Here is a 23,222-nt window from a genome sequence, read left to right as displayed (position 1 = left end):
GGCTGGGTTAACGTCTTTATGGTGATTCATGTATAAATAATGCTGCGTTGTGTCTTGGGAGAAGCTCTTTGAAAACAGACAGTGTATGTGTGTGTGCATATATATATATATATATTTATAAATATGAAAAAGCAACAGAAGATGACAAATAAGTCTTTTGCACAACTGGCAACAACCCAAAGAGGCAGGTCCTATGTGGAGTATGGCTTCCTACTGTGAAGGAAACTTCTACTGATCGGCTTTAAATTACGCTAAAGATGACCAGGCTGCATTTCAACATGTTGGAATACGTGAATTCTGCATTGCCCTAGTGTAGGGTTTGCAGACACAAAAATTGTTGAGCTTTTTTTGGTTCCCATATTTCAAGAGGTAAACATACAGAACTGCTTGCACACAAAAAAATGTATATATATTAAAAAACCCAAAATCCCGAACAATTGCTTTAAAATGTAAAATTCCCCCGGATGGGCATTTAGGACCGCCAAAAGAGGATATTTCCGGGAATTCCTGGACGTATGGCAATCCTACGTAGTGCCAATCCTAAGCATGGCCTGAGGATTGCTCTCTTCCAGTAGGTGAGGTGCTGGCTGTGATGATCTCAAAACCCTGAGGTTGTCATTTTGGCACATTAGTAGCACAATGGTCAGTTCAGAGCAGACCAAACAAGTTGCTATGAGCAGCTGCAGAGATTCTACGGGGAGGAGAGCAGTGTGAATGGCAACAAACCACACGGCACGATGATCATGTTATGTGGGACCAGCTCGCTTCTGAGGGCATAAATGCCAATTTCGACAAGCACAGAATCTCCCTTCTTCTCTGAGCCATCCTCTCCTTCCTCATCTCAATTTGTTGGCATGGATTTGTCCATTGTACAGAAAAATGCCTGCATGTTGCCAGTCCTCGACGCCAACTTCTCCACAAGAGGCTGTGTGTCTGTTCACCTCCCTCCCTTTTAACTCTTGCAAGTCTGGTTCTGGTCCCGAAAGCCAGGCCAAATCTGCAGCAGCTCCTCTGGCCCATAGTGATGCACCACCACCACCTTGGAGAACTTGCACTTCTCATACTTGACTTTGTACACGTTGAAGAGATCCAAGGAGCTGTTTGTCATGCTGATGCCCAGCTCATACAGGCAGATTCCCATGAAGGCATCTTCCATGTTAATGACCCTGATGGTCTTTGCTACCTGGTAGATCTTCTTGGCCAGATCCCCAGAGAACACATACCCTGGGCCAGCGCAGTAGGGTGGGTAGGTCTCATTGGGGTACACCTCCTGTGGCACATACCATTTGCAGGCCTTTTCACGCATTGGCTTTGCATTCCTATAGATGTGCCCTGTCATGTAGTTCTTCTTGGGTGGCAGGTGAGGCTGCAGCAGGTGGGACACCATGTAGTTCACATTGAGAAAGATGTCACTGTCTGCCTTCACCACATAGGTGGCATTGGGGCAGAACTTGCTTATCCATTCCATGCCCATCAGAGTCTTCAGGGTAAGGTTGTTGTAGGTATCCAGGAAGTCCTGCTGAATAATATCTTTGTGGATGGAACTCTCCTCTTCCAAAAGGTCCTGGAGCAGGTATCCAAATTTTGGGTGGACACCTGTCAGAAAGAGACGAAGAATGGAAACCCCAGGCACTGAGCTCTCGTTGCCCCACGTCTGCCGGATGGCCTGCCTTGTGGCAAAATCCTGGGGCTCAGTTATCACCAGCAGGATCAAGAAAGGGCTCCTCTCCTGGCATTTCTTTGGCTCGTTGAGAAGGAACTTATAATCAGTGGAATAGACAACCTCCAAGGGATGCCGCTTGGCCACTGGTGGTGGTGGGGAAATCAGACCAGAGGGCTTGGTCTCCTTTGTCCTCTCCAGTGCACATTCCCATTCAAATCCTACGGCACTTTTACAATTGTATGTGGAATCTGGGCCGCCCTTGACCTTGATGTCGTGCGGTGAGAAAAGCGTCTTAAGAGACTCCCATTCGTTCTTCGCAACCAGTAGGAAAAGGAAAATAGAGCAGAAGAGCACCACAGTGGGCAAATTATGCAGCTTGGTCATGAGCATCTTCCTGGCACCTTCACTTGCAGACTGTACATGGGTGGGGGAGAGATCCTGGCCAGTTCTGTCCCATTTCCAAAGACAACCTGAAAAAGAGAAGCCCAGTGAAAGGGAGATGAATTCTGTTCTCTCTCTCTCTCTCTCTCTCTCTCTGTGTGTGTGTGTGTGCACGCACACAAGGGGAGCTTTGGGGATCAGGCTGGGCGCATGTAGAATCAGTCTGCCAACTGCCAACATGCTCTAGACTGCTCATAACACCTGCCTTCTTGCCCTTGCTATCTCTTTCTGGAAGGAAAATATACACTCTCACGGATTGGCATGAGTCACTCAACCCATCTATTTACAGATCCATTGGAATCCGAATAAAGTGTTAAATGAGCAGGAGGCAAATGAAGCAATACAGGTAGCCTAAATCTCAACACCTTTAGAGCGCTACTTTATTCATCTGAAACAAGGATAGCTTAGAACTGGATATGGAACAAATGATTGGTTCAAAACTGGGAAAGGAGTACAACAAGGCTGTACTGTATATTGTCTCCCTGCTTATTTAACTTATATGCAGAATTCATCATGCGAAAGGCTGGACTGGATGAATCCCAAACTGGAATTAAAATTGCTGGAAGAAATGTCAACAACCTCCTGTACTTGCCCTAATTGTCAGGCTACATAGGCTACAGAATACCTTTAACGAAAAGGAAGCAATTACGAGTCCTGCCTAATCATGGGGTGAGAGTTCCATAGTTTGAAGTGAAGAAATACTTTCTTTTATCTGTCCCTAAATCTTCCAACCTTCAGCTTCATTGAACGTCCATAATTTCAAGTGTTATTAGAGAGGGAGAAAAGGCTTTCTGAATCTGCTTTCTCTATGCTATGCATAATTTTTATAAACTGCTGGAAGGAGCAGGTCTACAGCTTGAGGGTACTTCTGAATTGGACCCTGTCACTCAGGAGCAAACACAATTGGTAAAACTTGGAATAAAAAGGAAGAAACCTTGCAAGAATTGACATCTTCACTGTGGTGATGCATCCAAGGCATGAGAGATTTAGATTCCCCCTACTTTTCATTTTCTGTTTGCTCTGCCAGAGCAAGAGAACAAAATTTATTTTCCTTACAGTTACATGTTCCCAAATACTTTAGTTATCAAATGGAAACGTTGAAGCTAGCTAAGTTGCAAATCAGTTTTTGCTTCATTTAATTCTCCCCAAACTTCAGGCATCATTTCCTCTGGGTTAGACAATAAAAGCACAATTTCATGTGAGAACAAAGTGATCATTTTTCACCTTGTATATGAACACTCCAAAACTTTACATTGTGTTTTATTGGTGCTGTTAAGGGCTCAACGGAAAGAGCAAATAATAGTGGATAACCTTTTTTATTTATTTAATTTCTATACCGCTTTATATTTTTAATAAAAATCTCAAAGTGGTTTACAGCATATTAAATAAAAAAAAATATCAATTAAACAACAGCCGGGCGATGTTCCTCGTGCCTCATGAGGAGCCTCTTTTATAGGGCTGGGTGAGTGTGGGCCTCACCCCCTAGGCCAGGTGGACAGGGCCTTGCAGAGAGCGGCCTTCATGCCTCACAGCCGGGCGATGTTATTCTGGCCTCATGAAGGCAGCCCTCTTTAGGGAAGTTTTTAATGACAGATGTTTTAATGTATTTTTAACCTTCTGTTGGAAGCCGCTCAGAGTGGCTGGGGAAACCCAGCCAGATGGGCGGGGTTTAAATTATTAATAATAATAATAATAATTCACCTCTTCAGGAGGGCTGGTGAGGGCCTTGCAGGGAGAGGCCCTCACGCCTCACAGCCGGGCGATGTTCCTCGTGCCTCATGAGGAGCCTCTTTTATAGGGCTGGGTGAGTCTGGGCCTCACCCCCTAGGCCAGGTGGACAGGGCCTTGCAGGGAGCGGCCTTCATACTTACGGCCGGGCGATATTCCTCCGGCATCATGAAGGCAGCCCTCTTTAGGGAAGTTTTTAATGACTTCTGTTTTAATGTATTTTTAACCTTCTGTTGGAAGCCACTCAGAGTGGCTGGGGAAACCCAACCAGATAGGCAGGGTAGATATAATAATAATAATAATTCACCTCTTCAGTAGGACTGGTGAGTGTGGGCCTCACCCCCTAGGCCAGGTGGAAAGGGCCTTGTGGGGAGCAGCCTTCATGCCTCACAGCCGGGCGATGTTCCTCTGGCCTCATGAGGAGCCTCTTCAGTAGAACAGAGCAACAGCAGCTCACCCCTTCATGTGCATTCAAACTGCCAACCTTCTGACTGGCAAGCCCAAGAGGCCCAGTGGTTTAGACCACAGCGCAACGCACGTTCCTTTTCTAGACCTGATAGGAACCATCAGCCAGGAAAATGCCTTCACTTGTCTCTATCCCATAGAAGGTGCCTGCCTCAATTGTTCCTGCAACGTCCCAAAGATGGCTGTGGCATAGCTTCTCCCTGAAATACCCATGTGGACATCCATGAGCATATCTGTCACTGCACTTTCGTTTGAAGTGCTGCAACTCAGCAACCTAAACAGAGGAAGATGGAAACATTTTCTGGATTCCCTGTTTAGCATCATTATTTGCTGCTGAAGATGTTGCACGAAGCTTCTCACACGATGGAATATTGCTGTAAACACAATGGAATATTGCTGTTGAGCTGTGTGCAATGTATTTTTTAAAATCAAAACTATATTTATTATATTTTCCACCATTTTGAAGGGCATACTGCCAAAAAGCAGCTTTTTTTTTGTTTAACTTTAACTAAATCTCTTAGCTTGCATTTGCACCAGCTCTAGTCAGCATTACCCCTTCCCTTTTTCCAGTAAAAGAAAAGGCAAAAGTGTCAAGGTACTCAAAATGCCTGATTTTGGCACTAGGTGTTGCTATGGCATCAGAAGCTGGACTGCTCTTCTCACCTCTTTCCCCCTTAAGGAAAATTCCCTCCATCAACTCACTTCAGTTTGTCTTGGATGCCTACATTTTTTAGCCTTTGCCCCCTCTGCACCAACAAACATGGCCGAGTATGGCCAAATAAAACAAGCACTGTTCTAAAATCAAAGTCCTACAAAGTCCTTGCTGTTCTGGCTTCTGTGTTGGCCTGGGATTTGGATGCTGAACTTGAGGAATCCCAGCCTGCACAGGATTCCCCGCCTCCAGAACCAGCTGAGCCGGGGCTGGGGCTTGAGCCTGAAGGGTCCTCACCTGTGCTGGATCCTCAGGTGCAGGCACCAGCTGAGTCTGCTCTGGCTCCAGAGGTGATGGAGGACCCATTGCCTGCAGGTGCTCCACTCTCAGCCCCGTCAGGGGAAGCTGAGGTTGCCTCTGGATCCGGTTAACCCTCCAGCCTCTTCTGAGTTGCTGAGGCTCAGGGCAGAGAGGCGGAGGGAACTAAGTTCCCACAGGAGGAGTGCTTGCCTCCAGGCCAGGCGAAGCGAGTCACCTGTGGACCGGGGCCACCCTGCGCATCGGGACAGATAAAAGCCAGCTAGCCCCAGTCCCAAGTTGCGGGAGCAACGTTGTTAGTAGCCTGTCCCTGCCGGCACCCTGTCCTGCCTCTCTGCCGGAGCTCCTGACCTCACCTGACTCCCTGCCTTGGACCCAGCATCAGCTTTGGTGGACTGCCTCCATACTGCACCTTTGACCTCGGACTGGACTCGGACCTCGCCTCTCGGTTAGCCCACAGGACCAGCACAGCTTCTGGGATAGCTGCACAGCCTGCATTCGCTCCATAAGACGCACACATAATATAATGTCCCTTAACTCTTGAGTTGTTTCTTAATTGTTTCATTTGATTATTTGTATTTTCTTTGTACTTGTTCTTTAATCTCAATCTCCTTGTATTTGTATTGTTACTTTGCACTGTACCTTTAAACTCAAACTCATTGTTATTAGCATCACCTGGAGTTGGCTTTAGATGTTTCTCAAAAAATATTGTTAGTTACAGTGACTACATTATTACATGAGCACTGCTCCACAGCGTTTGATATTTTCACTCACGTATATTCATTCGAAATAAGATGGGGTATGTACTCTTTTTCATTACTGTTTGTATTACATTTTATAATTTTTGTAAAGTGATATGTCATGCAGGTCATAGTCTGTAAAATTTTATTTTCAGTTTATGAAACAATTCTATATTCTCCCACCGCGCTGACAAAGATCTACGAAACAGCAGTCAATATCCGGAATCTCTGTTCAGTGTTGGACATTATATTTGCTGAATACACAAAGCTTCACAGCTTATCTTTCATAATACAAAGTTTGGTACCTCGCTTCATTTAAAGATTTTCAGAGACTTTGAGACTGAGATTCCATTTTAAAGTTGTTATTGTTTGAAGGAATTCTATAAAGATTGTCTATAAAGTATGCATGTGGTCATCGTGTTGCCTAAACATTGTTGACATTCTCTTTTGCATGACAGGGGTTTGTTTGGATACTACACTTGGCCTAGGGGGCAGGGCCCAGACTCACCCAGCCCCACTGAAGAGGCTCCTCATGAGGCCGGAGGAACATCACCCGGCTATTGTTTTATTGTTTATCTACTATTATATATTCAGGAAGCAAGAACAAATGTTTTGTATTTTTATTGCCTTGGATGTGGTGTCTGCATAATAAACCTCACATTGGTAAACCAATGTGTTCTGGTCTGGAAGAATTATATGTTTAAATTAATCACATCTTACTTCATCTCACATTAGTGTCTATTCTTTCAGCCAAGCCACAGAGAAAGTGTACCCTAACTCTTGTGGGGGTGACTAGAGGTTGAAAACTGGCAGAAACCATACCCTCCAACATAATTTTACTATTTATACCCCACAAAAAACCTTCAGCTCTTTGTTCCGGAAAGTGGTGGTTAATTGATTTTTAGTGTGCTTCAAGGTAGGATTGGTTCCAGCTGAATCCTCATCCAACCCATTTTTACCAAGTGACCTCTGAAGTGCCAGAGCACTTAGAGGAATACCCCCCAAAGGACTCTAAGAATGCTGCAGTGTTTTGCAGACAAGTACGGATTCAAAAAATAATTGAGAAAGGTGTGCAAAATAGGCCTGGGGTGTGTGATGGATGAGCCCCAATGGATTTCAAGCCAGAATAAGCCCTAAATGAGGGGGGAGGGATTTGGTTCACAACGGACTTCTTATGAAGTAATTTATTGTTCAGTCGTGTCCAACTCTTCGTGACCCCATAGACCAGAGCACGCCAGGCACTCCTGTCTTCCACTGCCTCCCGCAGCTTGGTCTAACTCATGTTGGTAGCTTCAGGAACCTTTGGCTCCCCCCACCCCCCCACTCTGTTCCTTTTGCTGCAGCGCCATCAGTGAGCCGCAGGATCCCAGGACACCCCAATGCTCCTCTTGGGGTTTTTGGGGTAGGCGTATCACCCTTGCACTCTTCTCCTTCACTCCACAAAGCCGAATCTGACATAGCTGTCAGATTTGTGGTCTGCCTGCCATGTTGCAGAGACCTGGAAGTGGGAGGTTTTTTAATGGTTAAAGGTAAAGGGACTCCTGACCATTAGGTCCAGTCATGGCCGACTCTGGGGTTGCGACGCTCATCTCGCTTTATTGGCCGAGGGAGCCGGCGTACAGCTTCCAGGTCATGTGGCCAGCATGACGAAGCTGCTTCTGGCAAACCAGAGCAGAGCATGGAAACGCCGTTTACCTTCCCTCCGGAGCGGTACCTATTTATCTACTTGCACTTTGACGTGCTTTCGAACTGCTAGGTTGGCAGGAGCTGGGACCAAGCAACAGGAGCTCACCCCATCGCGGGGATTCAAACTGCCAACCTTCTCCCTATTTGGAGAAATGATGGAGGGTATGCATTATGATAACACCCATTGGCACATGTATATAATTTATATAAAATAATCATTTATATAAAATACATTTATATAAAATAAATGTATCCCTTTCATCTTGTTCTTATGCTTGGCTTTGGGTTCTGAGGGGCATGTTCTTCTTTTCTGGTGTGTGTGTGAGATTCAGCATGGGATTGGCATGCAGGTGTTGAATGGTTTCTTTAAATGTAAAGGTTCATCATTGTTCCACCCGATGTGTATGTCTTTAAGGGGCCAGAGCAAGGGCCAGAGCAAACTAACGAGACCCAGCTTTACAGCTGTGAAACATAGCAGGTGCTGCTGAGTTGTACTGATTAAACTATGTCAGCAATTGGGTAGAGTATATAAGGAGCAGCACCTAGTTCTCCCATTACCCTGGGGGATGGGTTGGTGGTTGGGTCTGGTTTGTTGGTGTATTTAGTGTAAATGGAGTTTTTGTTTTTCTTATTAAAACCTTTAAGTTATTTTTGAGTCCCTTTTTAATGCAAGGTCTCCCCAGCAAGCTCTCTGCAGCGCTACCATACTGCAAAAAGCCAACAGCAGGTGGTGAGTCCTTCCAGGTGCTTCAATGGTCCTGGAAAAAAGACTCTCCTGGAAGCAGAGTCCCTGCTCCCTCCCTTCTGTGTTAGCTGGATGACGTAGGCGTTGCCCCTTCCTTTTGTGCCACACCCTCCCAGGGAAAGGTAAATTGCAGCTGACATGCAGCTGGAGTATTCTGTCAAAGGCAGCTGGTGACTTTGAGTGAACAGCACCTTGGGCAGGTAAGTGCTCACCTGAGATGCCGCAAAAAGCACCTCAGAGAAGAGAATGGGAGAGGGGTAGAAAGGCCCTCAAGGAGGGAGAGAACAAATACCTGGAGCACTGAATGAGATTTCCTTTGAAATTGATGATGGCAAAGGTGTTTCATAGAGCAGGCTTGTATTTATTTAACCATTTGCTTGGTCACCAAAGGTGACAAGGAGAGATATGCGGGTGAGTGGGCTGGGGGCTGAGCCCTCTGTCTCTCATATGGCAGCCCCTTGTGTTTTTATACTGTCTCTGGAGGAGACCTAGTCTAAGGTTGCCATATTTCAAAGAGTGAAAATCAGGACACAAAAGTTGCTGAAGTGGCTTTGGGGGGGGGCGGCAGTTGTTGAATTTTTGGGGGCGGGGGCAGCTGCTGAATTTTTGTTGAGGGGAAGTTGTTTGTTGAGCTTTTTAAATATTTATTAAGGTTTTTTTAAAGTAATACAGTAAAAAAAAAAGAAAAGAAAAATACAAAATAAAGACAGTTAAAAAAAAAGACACATATTTTCTATCACTTATTTTCCTTTAACTTATTTCCCAGACCTCCTCATACCTCCCTTTTTTGTATTCCACTTCAAATTATTGGTTCAGCAAATCCTTACCATTAAATTTTAACCCGTTTATAACCCTTTTTTATACTCTCTTAAAGCATTACAGCTGGAAACCCCTTAATTACTATCCAACATCATTCTATCCTTCATTAATTTTACAATATTTCTGTAGATAATCTTTAAATTTCTTCCAATCTTCTTCCACCGACTCTTCTCCCTGGTCTCGGATTCTGCCGGTCATTTCTGCCGTTTAAGGTTTAAGTCTAAGGTTGCCATATTTCAAACAGGAGAAAATCAGGACACAAAAGTTGCTGAAGTGGCTTTGGGGGGCGGCAGTTGTTGAATTTTTGGGGGCGGGGGCAGCTGCTGATTTTTTGTTGAGGGGAAGTTGTTTGTTGAGCTTTTTGGCAAAATTGCAAAAAAGAAAGAAAAAAGATGTGGAACCACCCGAAAGAAGCGCAGGTGTGTCTGGACCATTTCTCCATATTCAGCAGAAAGCTGTTGCTTCTTCTGGTGGAGAAGCAGAACAGGCAAGTCAGCTCAATCTGTACTGGAGTCAAGACTGGAGAAGGGCAATAATAATAATTTATTTCTACCCCGCCCATCTGGCGGGGTTTCCCCAACCACTCTGAGCGGCTTCCAACAGAAGGTTAAAAATATATTAAAATATCTGTCATTAAAAACGTTCCTAAACAGGGCTGCCTTCATGAGGCCAGAATAACATCGCCCGGCTGTGAGGCGTGAAGGTCGCTCCCTGCAAGGCCCTGTCCACCTGGCCTAGGGGGTGAGGCTGAGACTCACCAGCCCTACTGAAGAGGATCCTCATGAGGCCGGAGGAACATCGCCCGGCTACTGTTTTATTGTTTATCCACTATTATTTGCTCTTTCCACCGCACAGCATCAATAAAACACAATGTAAAGTTTTGGAGTGTTGATGTACAAGGTTAAAGTCCATTTTTCATTAATGGTATTCTGAGGCCAAATATAGCCTATGTAGAACAAGTACAGGAGGTTGTTGACATTTCTTCCAGCAATCTTAATTCCAGTTTGGGATTCATCCAGTCTAGCCTTTCGCATGATGAAATCTGCATATAAATTAAATAAGCAGGGAGACAATATACAGCCTTGTCGTACTCCTTTCCCAATTTGGAGCTCATCAGTTGTTCCATATCCAGTTCTACCTGTAGCTTCTTCTCCCACATAGAGATTTCTCAGGAGACAGATAATTTATGAGTAATTAAATAATTCCACCCAACATGTATAAAGTCTGCCATTTTAGCACCACATGTACAACATGTAAGCTATTCGTTTCAGATGAATAACGTAGCGCTCTAAACATGTTGAGATTTAGACTACCTGTATTGCTCAATTTGCCTCCTGCGCCTCATGAATTTTTGTTTATGCTGCAGTTCTTTCAGTGCAGTCCAAATTTTATGGCCTAATTTGGAGGAATTCCATATAGCATAATGGCAATTGTTCCATCAGTGCAAGCTTTTCAGCTTTTCAGCTTACCAGACACCCTGGCACACACCCAGCTGGGCACTTTACCCAGAGTTTGTGTTTCCTTTTGGAAGTGAGGCACAGTGGAGACTGTGTGGTCTTTACATGGTTAATTGACACATACATATATACAACCTGAGCCTATGATGGAGAGTGCCGGAGCATAATCACCTCAATAAGTGATTGTTTCTCCCGTAGCCACAGCTTGTGGATCCAAGCAGAAATCAAACATCATGCTCTGCCTCTGTGCCTTTCCAGCCTGCAGCTTTTCCTCTAGTTCAGTGTTTCCCAACCTTTTTTGGGCAAAGGCACACTTGTTTCATGAAAAAAATCTCGAGGCACACCACCATTACAGCCCCGTGACGTCAGCACGCAGCGTCACGCCGGGAGGGACATGAATTGCTAGCAAATTACATAATCACCTCCTTGAGGGCTGGCTCATCTTCTCCAAAGGCAGAACCCCATTAATTAACAGCACAGACTCACACCATAGCCAAGACGAGGGGGGAAAACCTCAGTCATGCACAGTCATGCACATGTGGGGGCTAAATGAGGACGAAGACCGGGCAGAGAGCAGGGTTCAAATCACCCCACCTGGCCAGGACAATCCCTGGGTGCTCCCTTGGGCCACTCGCCTGACCCACCTCGCAGGGCTGTTGTTGCGAGGATAACACGGGGAGAACCACGCGCGCCCCCGGGAGCTCCTTGGAGGAGAAAGCGGGCGATGAATGCAATGCACGAAATATATGAGAGGCGACCAGGTTTTGCAGGTGAGGGGCCCCCGCCAGCCTCCGCTTCCAACACCCGGCACAACGACGCCGAAGTTTCCCCCCGGGCTCGGCTCGGGGAGCAGCGCTGCTCCCCCCCGGCTCCCCTTCACCCTCCCGGCTCTCTCTGCCGCCCACTGGGGACCCCCCTCACCTGCCAAGTCCGGAGCGCCGGTGGAAGTTGCATGCATGCATGCAGGGCGCCGCGTTGCCATTGCATTGCACTGCACTCCATGCAACGCCTGCACGCATGCATTGCCTTGCACGCCCGCCAAGGGGTCTCCCCGCGGTCCGATGCGTCCCCTCCGGCGCCGATGCAGCATTGCAAAAATAACACACACACCCCGACGCAGCCCTACCTGGGGGGCAGCCTCCGCCGCTCCGCCTCCGCGGGGATCCCCGGGCTCCATCCTGCCGCCCGATCTCCGCGGAGGCGCAGGCAGGCTGCGCGGGGTCTGCGCAGAAGAGCCCCTGGCCGCCCGGCCGCCGCCGCTACGCTCATTCCATGGCCGGGAGAAGAGCGCTTCAAACAAAACGCCCGGCCCGCCAGGCCATGCTGGGAAACGTAGTTTGCGCACCCCGCGCAGGCGCGGAGCCCAAGGGCGAGGGGACTACGGATCCCGGCAGCCCCCGTGCCGGGGACGGAGGGGGAGAGGCCGGGTGCAGGGATGGAGGGACGGGTGGGCGAGCGAGTGAGTGAGTGGCAGCTGCCAAGCCTTGGCCGAGAGCCAGGAAGGGCCTCCCCGGAGGAGGTGGAGGAGGAGGGAGGCGCAGAGCAGGAGGGAGGGAGGGAACCCCAGGGGTCATCTAGTGACGGCGCCCCAATCGAAAATTTGACTTAAAAAAAAAATCTTTCGAATTTTTTAATTTTCCCCGCGGCACACCAGGGAACATCTCGCGGCACACTAGTGTGCTGCGGAACAGTGGTTGGGAAACACTGCTCTAGTTCACACCACAGTCCCCAAAACGTTAACTTTGTCTTTCTAGCTGGGGGAGGGGCCCCACCCATTTGCTGTCTCAGATAGAGCCCCTTCCCTTTGTTTTCCTTTAATGGCTCATCATTCAGGTGATTACCTCATCAGGAAGCTGGTCTGGCTTCTAGTTTAACACTTACTGGATCCAGGAGTTCAGGAGTCCGGGACCCACAAACTCATATAACACTTTATTCGGATTCCAATGGATCTGTAAATAGATGGGTTGAGTGAATAATGCCAATCCCTGAGAGTGCATGTTTTCCTTACAGAAACAGATAGCAAGGGCAAGAAGGCAGGTGTTATGAGCTGGTCCTGAGCGTGTCGGCAGTTGGCAGACTGGTTCTATGTGCGCCCAGCCTGATCCCCAAAGCTCCCCTTGCACACACACACACACAGAGAGAGAGAGAGAGAGAGAGAGAGAGAGAGAGAGAAAGAAAGAGAGAGAACAGAATTCACCTCCCTTTCACTGGGCTTCTCTTTTGCAGGTTGCCATTGGAAACAGGACAGAGCTGGCCAGGATCTCTCCCAGGTCACATACAGTCTGCAAGTGCCCTCCTCCTGCCCACCAAAAGTATGGAAGGTGCCAGGAAGATTCTCATGACCAAGCTGCAGCATTTGCCCACCATGGTCCTCTTCTGCTCTATTTTCCTTTTCCTACTTGTTGCAAAGAACAAATGGGAATCTGCACTGGAGAGGACAAAGGAGACCAAGCCCTCTGGTCTGATTTCACCACCACCACCAGTGGCCAAGCGGCATCCCTTGGAGGTTGTCTATTCCACTGATTATAAGTTCCTTCTCAACGAGCCAAAGAAATGCCAGAAGAGGAGCCCTTTCTTGATCCTGCTGGTGATAACTAAGCCCCAGGATTTTGCCACAAGGCAGGCCATCCGGCAGACGTGGGGCAACGAGAGCTCAGTGCCTGGGGTTTCCATTCTTCGTCTCTTTCTGACGGGTGTCCACCCAAAATTTGGATATCCTCTCCAGGCCCTTTTGGAAGAGGAGAGTTCCATCCACAGAGACATTATTCAGCAGGACTTCCTGGATACCTACAACAACCTTACCCTGAAGACTCTGATGGGCATGGAGTGGATAAGCAAGTTCTGCCCCAATGCCACCTACGTGGTGAAGGCAGACAGTGACATCTTTCTCAATGTGAACTACATGGTGTCCCAGCTGCTGCAGCCTCACCTGCCACCCAAGAAGAACTACATGACAGGGTACATCTGTAGGAATTTAAAGCCAGTGCGTGAAAAGGCCCATAAGTGGTATGTGCCATGGGAGGTGTACCCCAATGAAACCTACCCGCCCTACTGCGCTGGCCCAGGGTATGTGTTCTCTGGGGATCTGGCCAAGAAGATTTACCAGGTAGCAAAGACCATCAGGGTCATTAACATGGAAGATGCCTTCATGGGAATCTGCCTGTATGAGCTGGGCATCAGTGTGACAAACAGCCCCGGGGGTCTCTTCAAGACATTCCATGCCAAGTATGAGAAGTGCAAGCTCTCCAAGGTGGTGGTGGTGCATCCTCTGGTGGTCCCAGAGGAGCTGCTGCAGATTTGGCCTGGCTTTCGGGACCAGAACCAGACTTGCAAGGACCTGCCTCTTTGGGTTGTTGCCAGTTGTGCAAAAGACGTATTTGTCACCTTGTTGCTTTTTCATATATATAAATATATATGCACACTCTGTTTTCAAAGAGCTTCTCGCAAGACACAACGCAGCATTATTTATACATGAATCACCATAAAGACGTTAACCCAGCCATTCCCTGTTCTCTTTGAAGGATGAGATAAGGTTGAAAAGGTGAATCCTCAACCAGGGAAGAGCATTCAGAAAAAGTACCGTATTTTCTGCTCTATAAGATGCACCAGACCATAAGACGCACCTAGTTTTTGGAGGAGGAAGAACTGGGAATGCCCAGAACCCCCCCCCCAACCCTAAAACACCTGCACCCCGCAAAACAAATTAAAAACATTAGAAAGCAGGCAGCACATATCAGCCAACTCTCCCCTAAGCCAAAAGATCCTAGTTCATCATTAAAAATTGATAGGGGCAGGGGAGTCTTGATGGGCCTTGTAGTGCCCTTGGGGATCCCAAGAACAGACTTGATTTTTTTACTGAATGCCTTTTTCACTTGTCTTATAATTTTGGCCGGAGACTTAAATGCCTGCGTAAGAAAAACCCCGTTGTTCCCTATTTAATTCATATACGGTAATCTATGTCTTTTGTTTTATTATGATTTTATTAAACTGATTTATTTATATATCTGTATCTTTTTTTTTTAGTATTGTTTGTGTTTCTTAATTGTAAGTTGCTTTGCGGGCCGCTAAGTGGGAGAAAATTAGTGTCTAAAATAATGCTGTGGTTATGATGATACAATCTGAGAAGTGTTTTATTAGCTTGTAATATATAAGAAAGACACTTGCCAGGTTTCTCGTATACCCTGAAGCCACCCCAGAATAGACTCTGGGTGGGAATATGTTCCAGATCACTGATATAATGAAATTGTCAGTCTCCAATAACTTACTGAAACTTCTTCCTGAAACTTTCACTTACTGAAACTTCTTTCGGCTTCTGCCCAAATATACTCTGGTTGGCCTGTGTTATTTTCTCCTACCAATAGGGAACCCGCTTAAGGACTCTGGTGTTGCCCCAAAACCCAGTAACACACGTTGCTGATTTTTGTTAATAAGAACCCAAATGAACCTTTTGGGAGGAAAATTCTGAGAAAGCTCATCAGAAACAGCTGTGAATTGCATTTACAGCATGCCATGGCAGCATGGGTGTCAAGTAGACCTCTAACATATATTTTGGGCCTGTAAAGCGGCAGCCCTGTCTTCTACTGTGCCCCTGGGATCAATTTCACCAGCCTTTCACCGATGGTTCCTCCATGCAGTCTATTATGCACAAGGAACTCGGGGGTTGGTTGTTCTTGAGAAAGCAAGTCTCATAGGCAAGCACAAATCTCTCTGTATCTCAAGGTTCAGGTCCTCATTTAACTGCGCAATCTCTCTCCGTTCTGCAGAACATCACATCTCACGAGAGCTGGACAGGAGGCACCTACATACAGCTATGAGCTACAATTTAGCATCACTTTCCCTCCTCATGGTAATAGGTTTGCAGTCTGGGCTGGGAATCCTTGCACCTTGAGGCTCCAGAAAAGTGCACTCTTTCTCTTCTGACAGATTCTTGTGTTATAGGCAAAAAAACTGCTCCCTTTCCCTTATGGGGTATTCCAGAGCCTGTATAGAGTCCTTAAGCAGGTTCCCTATTGGTAGGAGAAAATAGCACAGGCCAACCAGAGTATATTGAGAAGCAAAGCGGCTAGTAAGCCTAGTCTTTATTAAATAAAATAAACTGTTGTAACAGGGTCCCCACTCACCACACACAGGAGGGAAGAGAACTCTGAAACATGGTGTGCAAGTCCCTCTAAAAAGTTTGAAATTGCCCACCCTGTAGCCCAAGATCACCCCCCAAAACATTATATATACATCACAGAAGGAGGCGGTCTCCAAAGAAATTTGGAAGTGTTGCTTCTCTCCTGCCTTCCGGGGTACCTGATAATGCCTTACCTGAAACTGTTCTTAACCTGAAGCACCACTTTAGCATTCTAAAATAAAAAATTTAAGGTCTTATATATATAATAAATGTTCATAAATGTAACAACCAAGCACGTACATAGATGTGTGGACCTCATGTCTGGAGCAGCACAGGAAGACATCCTGAAACCATTTTGACTCCCAAACTGACCAAATGTTTTCTCTGCAAGGAGGGAGGGGGTGAGGGAACCTTCCCATTGTCTCAGGAATTGGGAAATCACCATTTCAAAGGAATGGCCAGACTACCAGGAAAGGCAATCGGATAAGGCATTCTCAGATAACCTGACAGACAGGAAAAGCAACAGCATTCAAATTTCTGTTGTAGACCACCTTTTCTGTGATATAGGTATGATGTTTGTGGGGGGTGGTCTTGGGTTACACCCCTTCTGTGGTGTATGTATGATGTATGGAGGGGTGGTCTTGAGCTCCAGGGCAGGGAATTTAAAATGTCTACATAAGGGCAGGCACACCTTGATTCTGGGTCCTCCTCCTTTCCTGTGTGTGAGGGGAGCACCCTGTTGCAGCAGTTCAATAAAGATCAGGCTTACTAGCTGCTTTGCTTCTCTGGTGGCCTCTGTTATTTTCTCCTACCGATGGAGAACCTACAAAGCAGATTTTGTTTACAACAATTCCTGGGAGGTAAGCTGTAAAATCCTGTGATCAACTCATCAGGGAAGTCATCAATAGCGCCAAGACTGTGTGAAACAGGGAGGGGTGAGGCTCCTCCTCAATATATGTGCCTTAGTTGGCAGGGAAAGAAAAGGTTTAGGGCTTCAGCTTGGGTGACATAGACTGAAGGAAAACTGTTTTTGTTTTTAATTACAAGTGCACAGAGTAAGACAAGACACACAAAAAAGAAGAAACAAGAAATAATACCCATGTTGAAAGCGAAAGAGATCAACAACAAGAAGCTATTGTGTAAATTAGAAAAAAGGGGGAAATTGTTGTTGTAGTTAACCAGACATTAATCTAATATGGTATTTATAAAAAATGAACTTCAAATGTCCTTGAATTGGTCTGTGAGAGGGTTACCTGCCTTGGTTGGGTCCCATTAAGCGCTTCAGATAAGTTGCGATTAAGCAGAGAGAGAGAGAGAAGCCAATGGACTTGGAAGAAGGTGCCCCCTGACAGGGACTGGGGGCAGGACTCTGATCTGTGGGCCAGGATGTAGAAAGATGGAGAGGACCCCCAGCAGCCCCTCCAAGTGTCCTTATTTTCCAGGGACAGTCCCAGATTTACAGAAGCCGTCCCGGTTTTTTATTTGATCCTGGAATGTCGTGCTTTTCCTTAGGACGTCCCTATCTTCATCGAAGAAATATTGGAGGGTATGGAGTTATGCGACCCCCAAGCCAAGGAGATAAATAACTTACAGTAGTACCTCGGGTTACATACGCTTCAGGTTACAGACTCTGCTAACCCAGAAATAGTACCTCGGGTTAAGAACTTTGCTTCAGGATGAGAACAGAAATCACGCAGCAGCAGCGCAAGGCCCTATTATCTAAAGTGGTGCTTCAGGTTAAGAACAGTTTCAGGTTAAGTACGGACCTCGGGAACGAATGAAATACTTAACCTGAGGTACCGCTGTATACAGTACAACCTTTAGAAGACATTGGAAGGCAGCCCAGTATGGGGAAGTTTTTAAATGTTTGTTTTATTATGTTTTTATATATGCTGGAAGCTGCCCAGAGTGGCTTGGACAACCCAGTCAGATGGGCAGGGTATAAATAATAAAATGATTACAGACATACCTCGGGTTAAATATGCTTCGAGTTGAGCGCGTTCGAGTTGCGCTCCTCGGCAACCCGGAAGTAACGGAGTGCGTTACTTCCGGGTTTTGCCGCTTACGCATGCGCAGACGCTCAAAATGAAGTCACGTGCATGCGCAGAAGTGGCGAAAAGAAACACGTGCGTGCACAGACATGCTGTCGCTAGTTACATTTACCTCTAGATGCGAACGGGGCTCCAGAACGGATCCCGTTCGTATCTAGAGGTACCACTGTATTATGGAATAGGATGTCACGTCTATTTTCAATGGAGAAATGTTGGAGGGTTTGCTTAGTGAGAAAGTAGATTTGATCCTGGAATTGTGTCTTGTGTTTCGGGACTGGGGTGCGAGTTTAGAGCTTCTGACCCACAACCAGAGGGGAGGCCACAGCAAAACAGATGAGGTCCAGGAAGATTAATTTACTAGGACCCAAAACAAGCCTCTAAACCTGCATGCCTCTACAACACCCATCATCCCTAGCTAGCAGGACCAGTGGCCAGGGATTCATGGGAGTTGTAGTCCAAAAACAGCTGGAGACCCACACTTTCTCTATGCTATCCATAATTTTTCTAAACTGGTGGAAGGAGCAGGTCTACAGCTCAAGGGTACTTCTGAATTGGACCCTGTCACTCAGGAGCAATCACAATTGGTAAAACTTGGAATAAAAAGGAAGGAACCTTGCAAGAATTGACATCTTCACTGTGGTGATGCATCCAAGGCATGAGAGATTTAGATTTCCCCTACTTTTCATTTTCTGTTTCCTCTGCCAGAGCAAGAGAACAAAATTTATTTTCCTTACAGTTACATGTTCCCAAATACTTTAGTTATCAAAGGGAAACGTTGAAGCTAGCTAAGTTGCAAATCAGATTTTGCTTCATTAGTCTAATTCTCCCCAAACTTCAGGCATCATTTCCTCTGGGTTAGACAATAAAAGCACAATTTCATGTGAGAACAAAGTGATCATCTGGACTTTAACCTTTTATATCAACACTCCAAAAGTTTATATTGTGTTTTATTGCTGCTGTTAAGGGTTCAGTGGAAAGAATAAATAATAGTGGATAGCCTTATTGATTTCTTTAATTTCTATACCGCTTTATATTTTTAATAAAAATCTCAAAGTGGTTTACATCAGTGATCCCCAACCCCCGGGCCGCGGACTGGTGCCGGTCCGTGGATCAATCGGCACCGGGCCGCCCGAGGAACTTCAAATCATTTCACTGTGGCGGGCGGCCGATGCGCAGAGCATTGCACCCTCTCAAGCCCGCCCATTGTGTAACAATAGCGAATGAAAATTTGCTATTGTTACACTGATGCTCCTCCTGGCCAATCAGGGAGCAGGTCCTCCTGCTTCCTGATTCGCCGAAAGGCAAACCTCATGCCATTGGCCGAGGAGAAGGCGCCACGGGAGGACTGAGGACTCGAGGTCGGAGACGCGGGGACTGAAGAGAAGCTGCCGTGAGGTAAGTGCACGGGGGGGGGGGGGGACTCAGCACTATCAAACGGAAAGAGGAGCAGCAATGGTTTTATTAGAATGCCCTCTCATTCACCCAGGCCTGTTGCACTTATTTAGGTCAACAACTCCTGGGTCGAATGTGTTTGTGCGGGTTCAGGCATAAGTGCACGGGGGGGGGGCGGGGGTTCTCTGCTATTGAGGAGACTCAGCACTATGGCGCGATGATCTCTGTATTGAAAGGCGGAATGATGGGGCATCTCTGTATTGAAAGGGGCACGCTGGCATCTCTGTGTTGAAAGGGGGCACCGTCATCTTTTGTGATTTATATATATATTTCACAGTTATTTTGATACACTGGTCATATATTTAAAACACTGATCACATTTTTGCGTTGATAGTTTTTTGATTTACATTCGGATTTAGGTGACATCTGGAGCTGAGCGGTTGCAAGCAGCAGTGGAGTGAAGAGAAAGAGAAGGTATGACTCTTCTAGCTCTTCTATCTGTTCACCGGTACTCGTGTGTACTGATGTGTTATTGTGTCTGCTTTACACAACATTGTGTCTGCTTCAACATCAAAGAAACATGCAACTTTTAACAGACAATACCATGAGTCCTATTTGAAATATGGATTTATCGGGACAGGTGATTCCCACGCATCAAAACTGCTCTGCCTAGTTTGTGGCGAGAAGCTCTCTAATGAGGCAATGAAACCTTCAAAACTGCTTCGCCACTTGACCGCCAAGCACCCTGGCATAAAAGACAAGCCCCTGGAGTATTTTGAAAGAAAAAAACGGGAGCACGAAGCACAGAAGATATTTATGAGGGCCACCACATCAATAAAGGAGAATGCACTGAGAGCATCATATTTGGTGGCTAACCGCATTGCTAAGGCTAAAAAGCCATTTACTATTGGTGAAGAATTGATCTTGCCCTCCACTAAAGACATTTGCCGGGAACTTCTAGGAGAGGCTGCTGTGGAAAAGATAGCACATGTGCCTTTGTCAGCTAGCACTGTGACTAGGCACATTGAGGAAATAGCCGAAGACATTGAGGCACAATTGTTGGAGAGGATTAATACATCACCGTGGTATGCACTCCAGGCTGACAAATCTACAGATATCGACAACAAGGCACTACTACTTGTTTATGTGCGATATCTATATCAGGAGGATGTGCATGAGGATTTGTTATGTGCACTATCTTTGCCAACCAACACCACAGGAGCAGAACTGTTCAAGTCACTGGATGGTTATATATCAGAAAAACTGAAATGGTCCTTTTGTGTCAGCATATGCACAGACGGAGCTGCTGCCATGACCGGATGACTGTCTGGTTTAACTGCTCGGATTAAGGAGGTTGCACCTGAGAGTGAATCTATGCATTGTCTCATTCACAGGGAAATGCTGGCAAGCCGAAAAATGTCGCCGGAATTTAACAGTGTATTGATGGATGTCGTTAAAGTTATTAACCACATCAAAGCACACACACTTAACCCGCGCATGTTTGAGCAGCTTTGTGAGGAGATGGACGCAGAGTACAGATGCCTTCTCTTATACACAGAAATAAGATGGTTATCCAGAGGAAAATCGCTAACCAGAGTATTTGAATTACGAGAGCCATTGCAAAGATTTCTCTCAGAAAAGAAGTCACCGCTGGCAGCACATTTCAGTGACAAGGTATGGGTCGCAAAACTGGCTTACCTGTGTGACATATTCAGCCTGCTCAGTGAACTCAATCTGGGCCTTCAGGGGAAAACGACAACTGTTTTCAAGTTGTCAGACAAAGTAGCTGCATTTAAAGCCAAACTGGAGTTGTGGGGACGGCGCGTGAACAGAGGCATTTGGGACATGTTTCAGACATTAGCAGGGATTGTAGGCGAGACTGAGCTTGAACATTCATTCTGCCAGTTGGTGCGCGATCACCTGTCTTTGCTTTTAAAAGAGTTTGAGCGCTACTTCCCAACCACAAAGGACCCACAAACTGGTAAGGAATGGATCCGCGACCCATTTGCCAACAAATCAGGCGAACCTAGCATGTCTATGCAAGAAGAAGAAGAACTGCTGGAGATTGCAAATGACGGTGGCCTTAAAACTATGTTCAAGACAACAACTCTGCCGATGTTCTGGATTAAAGTCATGGCGGAATACCCTGAGATTGCCACCACAGCACTTAAATCCCTATTGCCATTTCCGACAACCTATCTGTGTGAAGCGGGGTTTTCTGCAGTGACAGCAACCAAAACAAAACAACGGAATAAACTGGACATAAGCAACACACTTCGGGTGTCATTGTCTCCTATTACCCCCAGATGGAACCGTCTCGGTGCAAAGAAACAAGCTCAGGGTTCTCATTGATTTGGCATTCTAGTGAGTTAAATAAAATAAATCACTTTATATTCATTTTTTGGTGTAGCTGTATTTTATTTTGAAGGCATGTTTAAATACAATTAAATTAAAATTATTAAAACAAAACAAGCGGGCCACGGAAAAATTATCAAACATTTACCGGTCCGCGGCGATAAAAAGGTTGGGGAGCACTGGTTTACAGCATATTAAATCAATAAAACAACAGCTGGGCGGTGTTCCTCCGGCCTCATGAGGAGCCTCTTCAGTGGGGCTGGTGAGTGTGGGCCTCACCCCCTAGGCCAAGTAGAAAGGGCCTTGCAAGGAGTGACCTTCACGGCTCACAGCTGGGCAATTTTCCTCCAGCCACATGAAGGCAGCCCTCTTTAGGGAACTCTTTAATGACGGATGTTTTAATATACAGTGGGACCTCAGGTTAAGTACTTAATTCATTCTGGAGGTTTGTACTTAACCTAAAACTGTTTTTAACCTAAAGCACCATGTTAGCCAATGGGGCCTCCTGCTGCTGCTGTGCCGCTGGAGCACGATTTCTGTTCTCATCCTGAAGCAAAGTTCTTAACCTGAGGTAATATTTCTGGGTTAGTGGAGTCTGTAACCTGAAGTATATGTAACCTGAAGCGTATGTAACCCAAGGTACCACTATATTTTTAACCTTCTGTTGGAAGCCACTCAGAGCGGCTGGGGAAACCCAACCAGATGGGTGGGGTAGATAGATAGATATAAATCAATCAATCAATCAATCAATCAATCACCTCTTCAGTAGGGCTGGTGAGTGTGGGCCTCACCCCCTAGGCCAGGTGGAAAGGGCCTTGTGGGGAGCAGCCTTCATGCCTCACAGCCGGGCGATGTTCCTCTGGCCTCATGAGGAGCCTCTTCAGTAGAACAGAGCAACAGCAGCTCACCGCTTCATGTGCATTCAAACTGCCAACCTTCTGACTGGCAAGCCCAAGAGGCCCAGTGGTTTAGACCACAGCGCAACGCACGTTCCTTTTCTAGACCTGATAGGAACCACTGGCCAGGATTGCCAGGCAAATGCCTTCTGTTGTCTCTATCCCAGAGAAGGTGCCTGCCTCACTTGTTCCTGCAACGTCCCAAAGATGGCTGTGGCATAGCTTCTCCCTGAAATACCCATGTGGACATCCATGAGCATATCTGTCACTGCACTTTCGTTTGAAGTGCTGCAACTCAGCAACCTAAACAGAGGAAGATGGAAACAGTTAAGTTGTGGGCGAACATAGCAGACGACACAGCGATTTCTCCGGAGCAGCTCTTTATTTGTAAGTTGGACAGAACTGAACAGCAAACAGCTCAGCCGGCCTGCTTTTATAGGCAGCCGGCTGTCAACAATGTAGCAACAACAACCCAGGGTTTCCCGCCTAAAATAACTGACGTGGACCTGAGTGAAAACTACATACCGTAAATTTCGCTCCATAACACGCAGATTTTTCCTCCTAGAAAGTAAGGGGAAATGTCTGTGCGTGTTATGGAGCGAATGCCTACAGATGGCGGGGGAATCTGCTGCAGTCGTGAGCAGTCCGAGGCTCGCTTTGAAACAGCAAAGCGGGTGTAAGCGGCTCCTGTCAGCTAG

The 23,222-nt window shown here is 46.4% G+C and overlaps 2 pseudogenes across 4 annotated transcripts; one reads left to right on the top strand and one right to left on the bottom strand.

Moving 5' to 3' along the window:
* Positions 1-579: 579 nt before the first annotated feature.
* Positions 580-22,765, bottom strand: LOC309521939 (beta-1,3-galactosyltransferase 2 pseudogene; annotated as a pseudogene). 3 transcript variants are annotated; one of them, XR_014224641.1, is made up of 2 exons: positions 22,387-22,765; positions 580-2,133 (listed from the first exon to the last, which is right to left on the bottom strand). The product of XR_014224641.1 is annotated as a beta-1,3-galactosyltransferase 2 pseudogene (transcript). The 3 variants fall into 3 exon arrangements; XR_014224643.1 differs by lacking the exon at positions 22,387-22,765 and adding an exon at positions 4,140-4,246; XR_014224645.1 differs by lacking the exon at positions 22,387-22,765 and adding an exon at positions 3,806-3,902.
* Positions 7,958-14,627, top strand: LOC309521927 (beta-1,3-galactosyltransferase 1 pseudogene; annotated as a pseudogene). Its single transcript, XR_014224642.1, has 3 exons — positions 7,958-8,043; positions 8,421-8,638; positions 12,941-14,627. The product of XR_014224642.1 is annotated as a beta-1,3-galactosyltransferase 1 pseudogene (transcript).
* Positions 22,766-23,222: the final 457 nt, after the last annotated feature.

The sequence above is a fragment of the Podarcis vaucheri genome (assembly GCF_965113315.1).
Source record: "Podarcis vaucheri genome assembly, chromosome: 17".
Lineage (NCBI taxonomy): Eukaryota > Metazoa > Chordata > Lepidosauria > Squamata > Lacertidae > Podarcis > Podarcis vaucheri.
Note: the sequence above shows the minus strand (reverse complement) of the source record. Positions and strands in the feature narration are given on the sequence as shown.